The sequence below is a fragment of the Oncorhynchus mykiss genome, chromosome 3 (assembly GCF_057628025.1).
Source record: "Oncorhynchus mykiss isolate SJ-2025 chromosome 3, ASM5762802v1, whole genome shotgun sequence".
Classification (NCBI taxonomy): domain Eukaryota; kingdom Metazoa; phylum Chordata; class Actinopteri; order Salmoniformes; family Salmonidae; genus Oncorhynchus; species Oncorhynchus mykiss.
In genome coordinates this window covers 10,931,865-10,945,079 of record NC_143024.1, presented here as the reverse complement: position 1 = coordinate 10,945,079, position 13,215 = coordinate 10,931,865, and positions in this window count along the sequence as shown.

Below are 13,215 nucleotides of genomic sequence, written 5' to 3'. Positions count from 1 at the left end.
CTCTGTCTCCCAGCCCTCTGTCTCTCAGCCCTCTGTCTCCCAGCCCTCTGTCTCCCAGCCCTCTGTCTCCCAGCCCTCTGTCTCCCAGCCCTCTGTCTCTCAGCCCTCTGTCTCCCAGCCCTCTGTCTCCCAGCCCTCTGTCTCTCTGCCCTCTGTCTCCCAGCCCTCTGTCTCCCAGCCCTCTGTCTCCCAGCCCTCTGTCTCCCAGCCCTCTGTCTCTCAGCCCTCTGTCTCTCTGCCCTCTGTCTCCCAGCCCTCTGTCTCCCAGCCCTCTGTCTCTCTGCCCTCTGTCTCCCAGCCCTCTGTCTCCCAGCCCTCTGTCTCTCTGCCCTCTGTCTCCCAGCCCTCTGTCTCCCAGCCCTCTGTCTCTCTGCCCTCTGTCTCTCTGCCCTCTGTCTCTCTGCCCTCTGTCTCTCTGCCCTCTGTCTCCCAGCCCTCTGTCTCCCAGCCCTCTGTCTCTCAGCCCTCTGTCTCCCAGCCCTCCGTCTCTCTGCCCTCTGTCTCCCAGCCCTCTGTCTCTCTGCCCTCTGTCTCTCTGCCCTCTGTCTCTCTGCCCTCTGTCTCTCTGCCCTCTGTCTCCCAGCCCTCTGTCTCTCTGCCCTCTGTCTCTCTGCCCTCTGTCTCCCAGCCCTCTGTCTCTCTGCCCTCTGTCTCTCTGCCCTCTGTCTCTCTGCCCTCTGTCTCTCTGCCCTCTGTCTCTCTGCCCTCTGTCTCTCTGCCCTCTGTCTCTCTGCCCTCTGTCTCTCTGCCCTCTGTCTCTCTGCCCTCTGTCTCCCAGCCCTCTGTCTCTCTGCCCTCTGTCTCTCTGCCCTCTGTCTCCCAGCCCTCTGTCTCTCTGCCCTCTGTCTCTCTGCCCTCTGTCTCTCTGCCCTCTGTCTCTCTGCCCTCTGTCTCCCAGCCCTCTGTCTCTCTGCCCTCTGTCTCTCTGCCCTCTGTCTCCCAGCCCTCTGTCTCTCTGCCCTCTGTCTCTCTGCCCTCTGTCTCTCTGCCCTCTGTCTCTCTGCCCTCTGTCTCTCTGCCCTCTGTCTCTCTGCCCTCTGTCTCCCAGCCCTCTGTCTCTCTGCCCTCTGTCTCTCTGCCCTCTGTCTCTCTGCCCTCTGTCTCCCAGCCCTCTGTCTCTCTGCCCTCTGTCTCCCAGCCCTCTGTCTCTCTGCCCTCTGTCTCTCTGCCCTCTGTCTCCCAGCCCTCTGTCTCTCTGCCCTCTGTCTCCCAGCCCTCTGTCTCTCTGCCCTCTGTCTCTCTGCCCTCTGTCTCCCAGCCCTCTGTCTCCCAGCCCTCTGTCTCTCTGCCCTCTGTCTCTCTGCCCTCTGTCTCTCTGCCCTCTGTCTCCCAGCCCTCTGTCTCCCAGCCCTCTGTCTCTCTGCCCTCTGTCTCTCTGCCCTCTGTCTCTCTGCCCTCTGTCTCCCAGCCCTCTGTCTCTCTGCCCTCTGTCTCCCAGCCCTCTGTCTCTCTGCCCTCTGTCTCCCAGCCCTCTGTCTCTCTGCCCTCTGTCTCCCAGCCCTCTGTCTCTCAGCCCTCTGTCTCTCTGCCCTCTGTCTCTCTGCCCTCTGTCTCCCAGCCCTCTGTCTCCCAGCCCTCTGTCTCTCAGCCCTCTGTCTCTCTGCCCTCTGTCTCTCTGCCCTCTGTCTCCCAGCCCTCTGTCTCTCTGCCCTCTGTCTCTCTGCCCTCCGTCTCTCTGCCCTCTGTCTCTCTGCCCTCTGTCTCTCTGCCCTCTGTCTCCCAGCCCTCTGTCTCTCTGCCCTCTGTCTCTCTGCCCTCTGTCTCTCTGCCCTCTGTCTCTCTGCCCTCTGTCTCCCAGCCCTCTGTCTCTCTGCCCTCTGTCTCTCTGCCCTCTGTCTCTCTGCCCTCTGTCTCTCTGCCCTCTGTCTCCCAGCCCTCTGTCTCCCAGCCCTCTGTCTCCCAGCCCTCTGTCTCCCAGCCCTCTGTCTCTCTGCCCTCTGTCTCCCAGCCCTCTGTCTCCCAGCCCTCTGTCTCTCAGCCCTCTGTCTCTCTGCCCTCTGTCTCCCAGCCCTCTGTCTCCCAGCCCTCTGTCTCCCAGCCCTCTGTCTCTCAGCCCTCTGTCTCCCAGCCCTCTGTCTCCCAGCCCTCTGTCTCCCAGCCCTCTGTCTCCCAGCCCTCTGTCTCTCAGCCCTCTGTCTCCCAGCCCTCTGTCTCTCTGCCCTCTGTCTCCCAGCCCTCTGTCTCCCAGCCCTCTGTCTCTCTGCCCTCTGTCTCCCAGCCCTCTGTCTCCCAGCCCTCTGTCTCTCTGCCCTCTGTCTCTCTGCCCTCTGTCTCTCTGCCCTCTGTCTCTCTGCCCTCTGTCTCCCAGCCCTCTGTCTCCCAGCCCTCTGTCTCTCAGCCCTCTGTCTCTCAGCCCTCTGTCTCTCTGCCCTCTGTCTCCCAGCCCTCTGTCTCTCTGCCCTCTGTCTCTCTGCCCTCTGTCTCTCTGCCCTCTGTCTCCCAGCCCTCTGTCTCTCTGCCCTCTGTCTCTCTGCCCTCTGTCTCCCAGCCCTCTGTCTCTCTGCCCTCTGTCTCTCTGCCCTCTGTCTCTCTGCCCTCTGTCTCTCTGCCCTCTGTCTCTCTGCCCTCTGTCTCTCTGCCCTCTGTCTCTCTGCCCTCTGTCTCCCAGCCCTCTGTCTCTCTGCCCTCTGTCTCTCTGCCCTCTGTCTCCCAGCCCTCTGTCTCTCTGCCCTCTGTCTCTCTGCCCTCTGTCTCTCTGCCCTCTGTCTCTCTGCCCTCTGTCTCCCAGCCCTCTGTCTCTCTGCCCTCTGTCTCTCTGCCCTCTGTCTCTCTGCCCTCTGTCTCTCTGCCCTCTGTCTCTCTGCCCTCTGTCTCTCTGCCCTCTGTCTCTCTGCCCTCTGTCTCCCAGCCCTCTGTCTCTCTGCCCTCTGTCTCTCTGCCCTCTGTCTCTCTGCCCTCTGTCTCCCAGCCCTCTGTCTCTCTGCCCTCTGTCTCCCAGCCCTCTGTCTCTCAGCCCTCTGTCTCTCTGCCCTCTGTCTCCCAGCCCTCTGTCTCTCTGCCCTCTGTCTCCCAGCCCTCTGTCTCTCTGCCCTCTGTCTCTCTGCCCTCTGTCTCCCAGCCCTCTGTCTCCCAGCCCTCTGTCTCCCAGCCCTCTGTCTCTCAGCCCTCTGTCTCCCAGCCCTCTGTCTCCCAGCCCTCTGTCTCCCAGCCCTCTGTCTCCCAGCCCTCTGTCTCTCAGCCCTCTGTCTCCCAGCCCTCTGTCTCTCTGCCCTCTGTCTCCCAGCCCTCTGTCTCCCAGCCCTCTGTCTCTCTGCCCTCTGTCTCCCAGCCCTCTGTCTCCCAGCCCTCTGTCTCTCTGCCCTCTGTCTCTCTGCCCTCTGTCTCTCTGCCCTCTGTCTCTCTGCCCTCTGTCTCCCAGCCCTCTGTCTCCCAGCCCTCTGTCTCTCAGCCCTCTGTCTCCCAGCCCTCCGTCTCTCTGCCCTCTGTCTCCCAGCCCTCTGTCTCTCTGCCCTCTGTCTCTCTGCCCTCTGTCTCTCTGCCCTCTGTCTCCCAGCCCTCTGTCTCTCTGCCCTCTGTCTCTCTGCCCTCTGTCTCCCAGCCCTCTGTCTCTCTGCCCTCTGTCTCTCTGCCCTCTGTCTCTCTGCCCTCTGTCTCTCTGCCCTCTGTCTCTCTGCCCTCTGTCTCTCTGCCCTCTGTCTCTCTGCCCTCTGTCTCTCTGCCCTCTGTCTCCCAGCCCTCTGTCTCTCTGCCCTCTGTCTCTCTGCCCTCTGTCTCCCAGCCCTCTGTCTCTCTGCCCTCTGTCTCTCTGCCCTCTGTCTCTCTGCCCTCTGTCTCTCTGCCCTCTGTCTCCCAGCCCTCTGTCTCTCTGCCCTCTGTCTCTCTGCCCTCTGTCTCTCTGCCCTCTGTCTCTCTGCCCTCTGTCTCTCTGCCCTCTGTCTCTCTGCCCTCTGTCTCTCTGCCCTCTGTCTCTCTGCCCTCTGTCTCCCAGCCCTCTGTCTCTCTGCCCTCTGTCTCTCTGCCCTCTGTCTCTCTGCCCTCTGTCTCCCAGCCCTCTGTCTCTCTGCCCTCTGTCTCCCAGCCCTCTGTCTCTCTGCCCTCTGTCTCCCAGCCCTCTGTCTCTCTGCCCTCTGTCTCCCAGCCCTCTGTCTCTCAGCCCTCTGTCTCTCTGCCCTCTGTCTCTCTGCCCTCTGTCTCCCAGCCCTCTGTCTCCCAGCCCTCTGTCTCTCAGCCCTCTGTCTCTCTGCCCTCTGTCTCTCTGCCCTCTGTCTCCCAGCCCTCTGTCTCTCTGCCCTCTGTCTCTCTGCCCTCCGTCTCTCTGCCCTCTGTCTCTCTGCCCTCTGTCTCTCTGCCCTCTGTCTCCCAGCCCTCTGTCTCTCTGCCCTCTGTCTCTCTGCCCTCTGTCTCTCTGCCCTCTGTCTCTCTGCCCTCTGTCTCCCAGCCCTCTGTCTCTCTGCCCTCTGTCTCTCTGCCCTCTGTCTCTCTGCCCTCTGTCTCTCTGCCCTCTGTCTCCCAGCCCTCTGTCTCCCAGCCCTCTGTCTCCCAGCCCTCTGTCTCCCAGCCCTCTGTCTCTCTGCCCTCTGTCTCCCAGCCCTCTGTCTCCCAGCCCTCTGTCTCTCAGCCCTCTGTCTCTCTGCCCTCTGTCTCCCAGCCCTCTGTCTCCCAGCCCTCTGTCTCCCAGCCCTCTGTCTCCCAGCCCTCTGTCTCCCAGCCCTCTGTCTCTCAGCCCTCTGTCTCCCAGCCCTCTGTCTCCCAGCCCTCTGTCTCTCAGCCCTCTGTCTCCCAGCCCTCTGTCTCCCAGCCCTCTGTCTCCCAGCCCTCTGTCTCCCAGCCCTCTGTCTCTCAGCCCTCTGTCTCCCAGCCCTCTGTCTCCCAGCCCTCTGTCTCCCAGCCCTCTGTCTCCCAGCCCTCTGTCTCCCAGCCCTCTGTCTCCCAGCCCTCTGTCTCTCAGCTCTCTGTCTCTCTGCCCTCTGTCTCCCAGCCCTCTGTCTCCCAGCCCTCTGTCTCTCTGCCCTCTGTCTCCCAGCCCTCTGTCTCCCAGCCCTCTGTCTCTCTGCCCTCTGTCTCCCAGCCCTCTGTCTCCCAGCCCTCTGTCTCTCTGCCCTCTGTCTCTCTGCCCTCTGTCTCTCTGCCCTCTGTCTCTCTGCCCTCTGTCTCCCAGCCCTCTGTCTCCCAGCCCTCTGTCTCTCAGCCCTCTGTCTCCCAGCCCTCCGTCTCTCTGCCCTCTGTCTCCCAGCCCTCTGTCTCTCTGCCCTCTGTCTCTCTGCCCTCTGTCTCTCTGCCCTCTGTCTCCCAGCCCTCTGTCTCTCTGCCCTCTGTCTCTCTGCCCTCTGTCTCCCAGCCCTCTGTCTCTCTGCCCTCTGTCTCTCTGCCCTCTGTCTCTCTGCCCTCTGTCTCTCTGCCCTCTGTCTCTCTGCCCTCTGTCTCTCTGCCCTCTGTCTCTCTGCCCTCTGTCTCCCAGCCCTCTGTCTCTCTGCCCTCTGTCTCTCTGCCCTCTGTCTCCCAGCCCTCTGTCTCTCTGCCCTCTGTCTCTCTGCCCTCTGTCTCTCTGCCCTCTGTCTCTCTGCCCTCTGTCTCCCAGCCCTCTGTCTCTCTGCCCTCTGTCTCTCTGCCCTCTGTCTCCCAGCCCTCTGTCTCTCTGCCCTCTGTCTCTCTGCCCTCTGTCTCTCTGCCCTCTGTCTCTCTGCCCTCTGTCTCTCTGCCCTCTGTCTCTCTGCCCTCTGTCTCTCTGCCCTCTGTCTCTCTGCCCTCTGTCTCCCAGCCCTCTGTCTCTCTGCCCTCTGTCTCTCTGCCCTCTGTCTCTCTGCCCTCTGTCTCCCAGCCCTCTGTCTCTCTGCCCTCTGTCTCCCAGCCCTCTGTCTCTCAGCCCTCTGTCTCTCTGCCCTCTGTCTCCCAGCCCTCTGTCTCTCTGCCCTCTGTCTCCCAGCCCTCTGTCTCTCTGCCCTCTGTCTCTCTGCCCTCTGTCTCTCTGCCCTCTGTCTCCCAGCCCTCTGTCTCTCTGCCCTCTGTCTCTCTGCCCTCTGTCTCTCTGCCCTCTGTCTCCCAGCCCTCTGTCTCCCAGCCCTCTGTCTCTCTGCCCTCTGTCTCTCTGCCCTCTGTCTCTCTGCCCTCTGTCTCCCAGCCCTCTGTCTCTCTGCCCTCTGTCTCCCAGCCCTCTGTCTCTCTGCCCTCTGTCTCCCAGCCCTATGTCTCTCTGCCCTCTGTCTCCCAGCCCTCTGTCTCTCAGCCCTCTGTCTCTCTGCCCTCTGTCTCTCTGCCCTCTGTCTCCCAGCCCTCTGTCTCCCAGCCCTCTGTCTCTCAGCCCTCTGTCTCTCTGCCCTCTGTCTCTCTGCCCTCTGTCTCCCAGCCCTCTGTCTCTCTGCCCTCTGTCTCTCTGCCCTCCGTCTCTCTGCCCTCTGTCTCTCTGCCCTCTGTCTCCCAGCCCTCTGTCTCTCTGCCCTCTGTCTCTCTGCCCTCTGTCTCTCTGCCCTCTGTCTCTCTGCCCTCTGTCTCTCTGCCCTCTGTCTCCCAGCCCTCTGTCTCTCTGCCCTCTGTCTCTCTGCCCTCTGTCTCCCAGCCCTCTGTCTCTCTGCCCTCTGTCTCTCTGCCCTCTGTCTCTCTGCCCTCTGTCTCTCTGCCCTCTGTCTCTCTGCCCTCTGTCTCTCTGCCCTCTGTCTCCCAGCCCTCTGTCTCTCTGCCCTCTGTCTCTCTGCCCTCTGTCTCCCAGCCCTCTGTCTCCCAGCCCTCTGTCTCTCTGCCCTCTGTCTCTCTGCCCTCTGTCTCTCTGCCCTCTGTCTCTCTGCCCTCTGTCTCTCTGCCCTCTGTCTCCCAGCCCTCTGTCTCTCTGCCCTCTGTCTCTCTGCCCTCTGTCTCTCTGCCCTCTGTCTCGCTGCCCTCTGTCTCTCTGCCCTCTGTCTCTCTGCCCTCTGTCTCTCTGCCCTCTGTCTCCCAGCCCTCTGTCTCTCTGCCCTCTGTCTCTCTGCCCTCTGTCTCCCAGCCCTCTGTCTCCCAGCCCTCTGTCTCTCTGCCCTCTGTCTCTCTGCCCTCTGTCTCTCTGCCCTCTGTCTCCCAGCCCTCTGTCTCTCTGCCCTCTGTCTCCCAGCCCTCTGTCTCTCTGCCCTCTGTCTCCCAGCCCTCTGTCTCTCTGCCCTCTGTCTCCCAGCCCTCTGTCTCTCAGCCCTCTGTCTCTCTGCCCTCTGTCTCTCTGCCCTCTGTCTCCCAGCCCTCTGTCTCCCAGCCCTCTGTCTCTCAGCCCTCTGTCTCTCTGCCCTCTGTCTCTCTGCCCTCTGTCTCCCAGCCCTCTGTCTCTCTGCCCTCTGTCTCTCTGCCCTCTGTCTCTCTGCCCTCTGTCTCTCTGCCCTCTGTCTCCCAGCCCTCTGTCTCTCTGCCCTCTGTCTCTCTGCCCTCTGTCTCCCAGCCCTCTGTCTCCCAGCCCTCTGTCTCTCTGCCCTCTGTCTCTCTGCCCTCTGTCTCTCTGCCCTCTGTCTCTCTGCCCTCTGTCTCCCAGCCCTCTGTCTCTCTGCCCTCTGTCTCTCTGCCCTCTGTCTCCCAGCCCTCTGTCTCTCTGCCCTCTGTCTCTCTGCCCTCTGTCTCTCTGCCCTCTGTCTCCCAGCCCTCTGTCTCTCTGCCCTCTGTCTCTCTGCCCTCTGTCTCCCAGCCCTCTGTCTCTCTGCCCTCTGTCTCTCTGCCCTCTGTCTCTCTGCCCTCTGTCTCTCTGCCCTCTGTCTCCCAGCCCTCTGTCTCTCTGCCCTCTGTCTCTCTGCCCTCTGTCTCTCTGCCCTCTGTCTCCCAGCCCTCTGTCTCTCTGCCCTCTGTCTCTCTGCCCTCTGTCTCCCAGCCCTCTGTCTCTCTGCCCTCTGTCTCTCTGCCCTCTGTCTCCCAGCCCTCTGTCTCTCTGCCCTCTGTCTCCCAGCCCTCTGTCTCCCAGCCCTCTGTCTCTCTGCCCTCTGTCTCTCTGCCCTCTGTCTCTCTGCCCTCTGTCTCTCTGCCCTCTGTCTCCCAGCCCTCTGTCTCTCTGCCCTCTGTCTCTCTGCCCTCTGTCTCTCTGCCCTCTGTCTCCCAGCCCTCTGTCTCTCTGCCCTCTGTCTCTCTGCCCTCTGTCTCCCAGCCCTCTGTCTCTCTGCCCTCTGTCTCTCTGCCCTCTGTCTCCCAGCCCTCTGTCTCTCTGCCCTCTGTCTCCCAGCCCTCTGTCTCTCTGCCCTCTGTCTCCCAGCCCTCTGTCTCTCAGCCCTCTGTCTCTCTGCCCTCTGTCTCTCTGCCCTCTGTCTCTCTGCCCTCTGTCTCTCAGCCCTCTGTCTCTCTGCCCTCTGTCTCTCTGCCCTCTGTCTCTCTGCCCTCTGTCTCCCAGCCCTCTGTCTCTCTGCCCTCTGTCTCTCTGCCCTCTGTCTCTCTGCCCTCTGTCTCTCTGCCCTCTGTCTCTCTGCCCTCTGTCTCTCTGCCCTCTGTCTCTCTGCCCTCTGTCTCTCTGCCCTCTGTCTCTCTGCCCTCTGTCTCTCTGCCCTCTGTCTCTCTGCCCTCTGTCTCTCTGCCCTCTGTCTCTCTGCCCTCTGTCTCTCTGCCCTCTGTCTCTCTGCCCTCTGTCTCTCTGCCCTCTGTCTCTCTGCCCTCTGTCTCCCAGCCCTCTGTCTCTCTGCCCTCTGTCTCTCAGCCCTCTGTCTCTCTGCCCTCTGTCTCCCAGCCCTCTGTCTCTCTGCCCTCTGTCTCCCAGCCCTCTGTCTCTCTGCCCTCTGTCTCTCTGCCCTCTGTCTCTCTGCCCTCTGTCTCCCAGCCCTCTGTCTCTCTGCCCTCTGTCTCCCAGCCCTCTGTCTCTCTGCCCTCTGTCTCCCAGCCCTCTGTCTCCCAGCCCTCTGTCTCTCTGCCCTCTGTCTCTCTGCCCTCTGTCTCCCAGCCCTCTGTCTCTCTGCCCTCTGTCTCCCAGCCCTCTGTCTCCCAGCCCTCTGTCTCTCTGCCCTCTGTCTCCCAGCCCTCTGTCTCTCTGCCCTCTGTCTCCCAGCCCTCTGTCTCCCAGCCCTCTGTCTCTCTGCCCTCTGTCTCTCTGCCCTCTGTCTCCCAGCCCTCTGTCTCTCTGCCCTCTGTCTCTCTGCCCTCTGTCTCTCTGCCCTCTGTCTCCCAGCCCTCTGTCTCTCTGCCCTCTGTCTCCCAGCCCTCTGTCTCTCTGCCCTCTGTCTCTCTGCCCTCTGTCTCCCAGCCCTCCGTCTCTCTGCCCTCTGTCTCCCAGCCCTCTGTCTCTCAGCCCTCTGTCTCTCTGCCCTCTGTCTCTCTGCCCTCTGTCTCTCAGCCCTCTGTCTCTCTGCCCTCTGTCTCCTGTCTACATCTGGGTCTTATACTTACTTTCATTGAAAAATATCCTTGAACTCTGTCATGCTTGTCTGAATTAACTTGATTCGTGGGTAGGGAAGAGTGAGGGAAACTGTTTGAAAGTTACACGTTCCATTAGTAAGGGGAGACCGGGGGAAGTTTATCTAGTGTAGACCTGTTTCGGTTAGTGATCAATAAATGTATTGGAAAATGTGTGTGTTTGGCCGGTGTCTGTTATTTTTCCCTCCATAAATTGTCTGTCAGACACGCAGTAGGGAGAGGGAGATCTGCCTCTTTATTCAGTTGTAGAAATCTACAGTGTATTCCAAGAGAAGGACAGATGAGAAAGCCGTTGAGGCCCCCCCCCCAAAAAAATGGCACCATGTTCCCTTGTCTGGCTACCCATCCTCATCACATTGTTTCTTCTGGACGATGAGTCTGGATTTGCCTCCCTCTCTGATGATTTTCTGGAATGCGAACACATTCTGACCGTTCTGATTGGTCCCCAGAAAAGTAATGGGTTGGGCAAAAGGCGGCCCTACATGATATCAACATTGATACTCTGACTGGTTAGAGACGATCCAATCGCTGATGAACGCCCCTCCTTTTGAAGTCCCACAAACGACTTCTAGGGTGGCAGTTTCAGACTGTATTTAGTGAACGATAGAGCAGAGGAGTTAAATTGAGGGTGAGTCGTCAGGAACCATATTTCCTACATAGCACACTACCTTTGACCATAGCCCAATAGGAATAGGTCACCATTTTGGAGGTGTTCTAGGTTTGGTTAAGATATGAAGACAACCAGTTTTCTGTCCACGAGAGAGATTAAATGAATGTCAGCTCTACTTCATCTACTTACCTCCCTGTTTTCATTATAATAAATGGCCCAGTGCATAGGGTAATAAGCAAGGGCAGACAGACAAAGTAGAGAGTTGTTTTTCTGTGGTACTGCTAATGGCTTAGTCTGGAGAGGTGCTTGTCCACGTCTGACTGTCCCCGGCCCAGGCTAACTGCCACTTCAGTGTTCCACTTTATCACTGATTGGAACCAAGCAGCAAATCTGATCTGCCCGGCAACAGTTCAATGTTTATGTGATGAAAACCTTTGTAACAAACATTTTGCCAATTTACTTTTATTTTTGTATTATTATTTTTATACATGTATTGAAAGCAGTGGGTTTGATGTTGAAAAACAGAAGCTTCTGCAGAAAAATACCTCATACCAGTAAAATATGGTAGTGGATCTGTGATGTTATGGCGCTATTTAGCTTCCACTGGTCCTGGGGCCCTTTAAGGTCAACGACATCACAAACTTTACCAAGTACCAGGACATTTTAGCCCAAAATGTTTTACCTCTGCGAGGAGGCTGACACTTGGCCACAAGTAGATCTTCCAGCAAGATAATAACCCCAAGCAAGCATTCATCAAAATCCACAAAGAAATGGTTAGCCTAATTGACCACAAAATTAATATTTTGCAATGGCCACCTGTCTCTGGAATTGAACCCCATTGAAACCCTGTGGTTTGACTTAGAGGGCAGTCCATAAGCACAAACAAAGGGTATCAAGGATCTGGAAAGATAATGTGTGGAGGAATGGTCTTAGATTCCTCCCAAAAGGTTTTCCAATCTCATAAAACATTTCAGAAAAAGTCTCCCATAAGTGTTCAATTGGGTTGAGACCTGGTGACTGAGACAGCCATGGCATATGGTTTACATCGTTTTCATGCTCACCATATTATTTAGTGACCACTCGTGCCATGTGGAGGTGGGCGTTGTCATCCAATGGGGGCATAGCCATGGTAGTAAAATAATGGCCTGACAGAGTGAGGGTTTTGCATAGGTGCTTTGAGTTTTTGTTGTAGGACTAGAAAAAAATGCCTGGAATGTATAAGAACTTCATTAACCGGTTCCCATGCTTTTAAAGTAACGGTTCTGTTCCGGAACAGTATGGATCACTTTCGTTCCAGGTTCTATTTCTGTTCCTTGAAAAATGTTGTTCTGTTCCCTGAACAGGTTCCAACCCCTGGTGTTAATTGCTTAATTAACTCAGAAACCCCACCTGTGTGGGAGCACCTGCTTTCAATATACACTGAATCTCTCATTTACTCAAGTGTTTCCATTGGAGAATTGGTTTAAGCTTAGGATAAGAGTTAGCTAAAATTGTTACAGACACGACTCAATTTAAAAAAATGTTTTTAAAACTTTAGTTGTACTCTATCTAGTCACAACCACAGATGGGAGTCTGGTTCACTGGAAGTTAAAAGGTTTGCTGACTGTAACTGATTGTACTGTATATGTATGTATATATTTTTACTGCTCTAGGGATATAATTATTGTTTGGATAACCTTATTTATTATTATGTATTGATTTTTATATTTTAATTGTTTCACTCTTTATGCGATGCACACTACAGAGAACACCGGAAGACGAAATTATCACTGAATTATCACAGTGAATTGTTGTAATGTTTGTTTATCTGTCAATTGATCCCATATGGGAAGGGTTGCCAACTGTCGATGTGACACGAAAATAACATTTCATTCATTCAATACTCCATAATTCACATTATACAGGCCTTCCTGAGGTTGAAATTGCTGCTCACGTCTCACAATATAATGCCCTATTTCTAGAGAACAAAACTGCTGTTCCTCATGCCATAGCTTGACACCATAGCTTGACACATCTATGAGGTTTGGTCTTACTATTGCATCACCAAATGTGTATTCACCAAAACCAGTTTCCCAGCAATATGACCTTAAGACCACCCTTTTATTATGCTGAATTGATTGGGTCAAGGAGAATGTTTCAATCAAAACGCTCCAACCTCAGAATATTCAGCTTATTCCTTATTCCCCAGGGTTCTATTCATTATTCTACATTCCCCAAGGTTCTATTCATTATTCTACATTCCCCAAGGTTCTATTCATTATTCTACATTCCCCAAGGTTCTATTCATTATTCTACATTCCCCAAGGTTCTATTCATTATTCTACATTACCCAAGGTTCTATTCATTATTCTACATTCCCCAATCCTTATTCTACAATCTATTCATTATTCTATATTCCCCAGGGTTCTATTCATTATTCTATATTCCCCAAGGTTCTATTCATTATTCTACATTACCCAAGGTTCTATTCATTATTCTACATTCCCCAATCCTTATTCTACAATCTATTCATTATTCTATATTCCCCAGGGTTCTATTCATTATTCTATATTCCCCCGGGTTCTATTCATTATTCTCTATTCCCCAGGGTTCTATTCATTAATCTCTATTCCCCAGGGTTCTATTCATTATTCTATATTCCCCAGGGTTATATTCTATATTCCCCAGGGTTCTATTCATTAATCTCTATTACCCAGGGTTCTATTCATTATTCTATATTCCCCAGGGTTATATTATATATTCCCCAGGGTTCTATTCATTCATCTCTATTCCCCAGGGTTATATTCATTATTCTATATTCCCCAGGGTTCTATTCATTAATCTATATTCCCCAGGGTTATATTCTATATTCCCCAGGGTTCTATTCATTATTCCATATTCCCCAGGGTTCTATTCATTCATCTCTATTCCCCATGGTTCTATTAATTCATCTCTATTCCCCAGGGTTCTATTCATTATTCTATATTCCCCAGGGTTATATTCTATATTCCCCAGGGTTCTATTCATTAATCTCTATTACCCAGGGTTCTATTCATTATTCTATATTCCCCAGGGTTATATTCTATATTCCCCAGGGTTCTATTCATTCATCTCTATTCCCCAGGGTTATATTCATTATTCTATATTCCCCAGGATTCTATTCATTAATCTATATTCCCCAGGGTTATATTCTATATTCCCCAGGGTTCTATTCATTATTCTATATTCCCCAGGGTTCTATTCATTCATCTCTATTCCCCATGGTTCTATTAATTATTCTATATTCCCCAGGGTTCTATTCTATATTCCACAGGGTTCTATTCTATATTCCCCAGGGTTCTATTCATTCATCA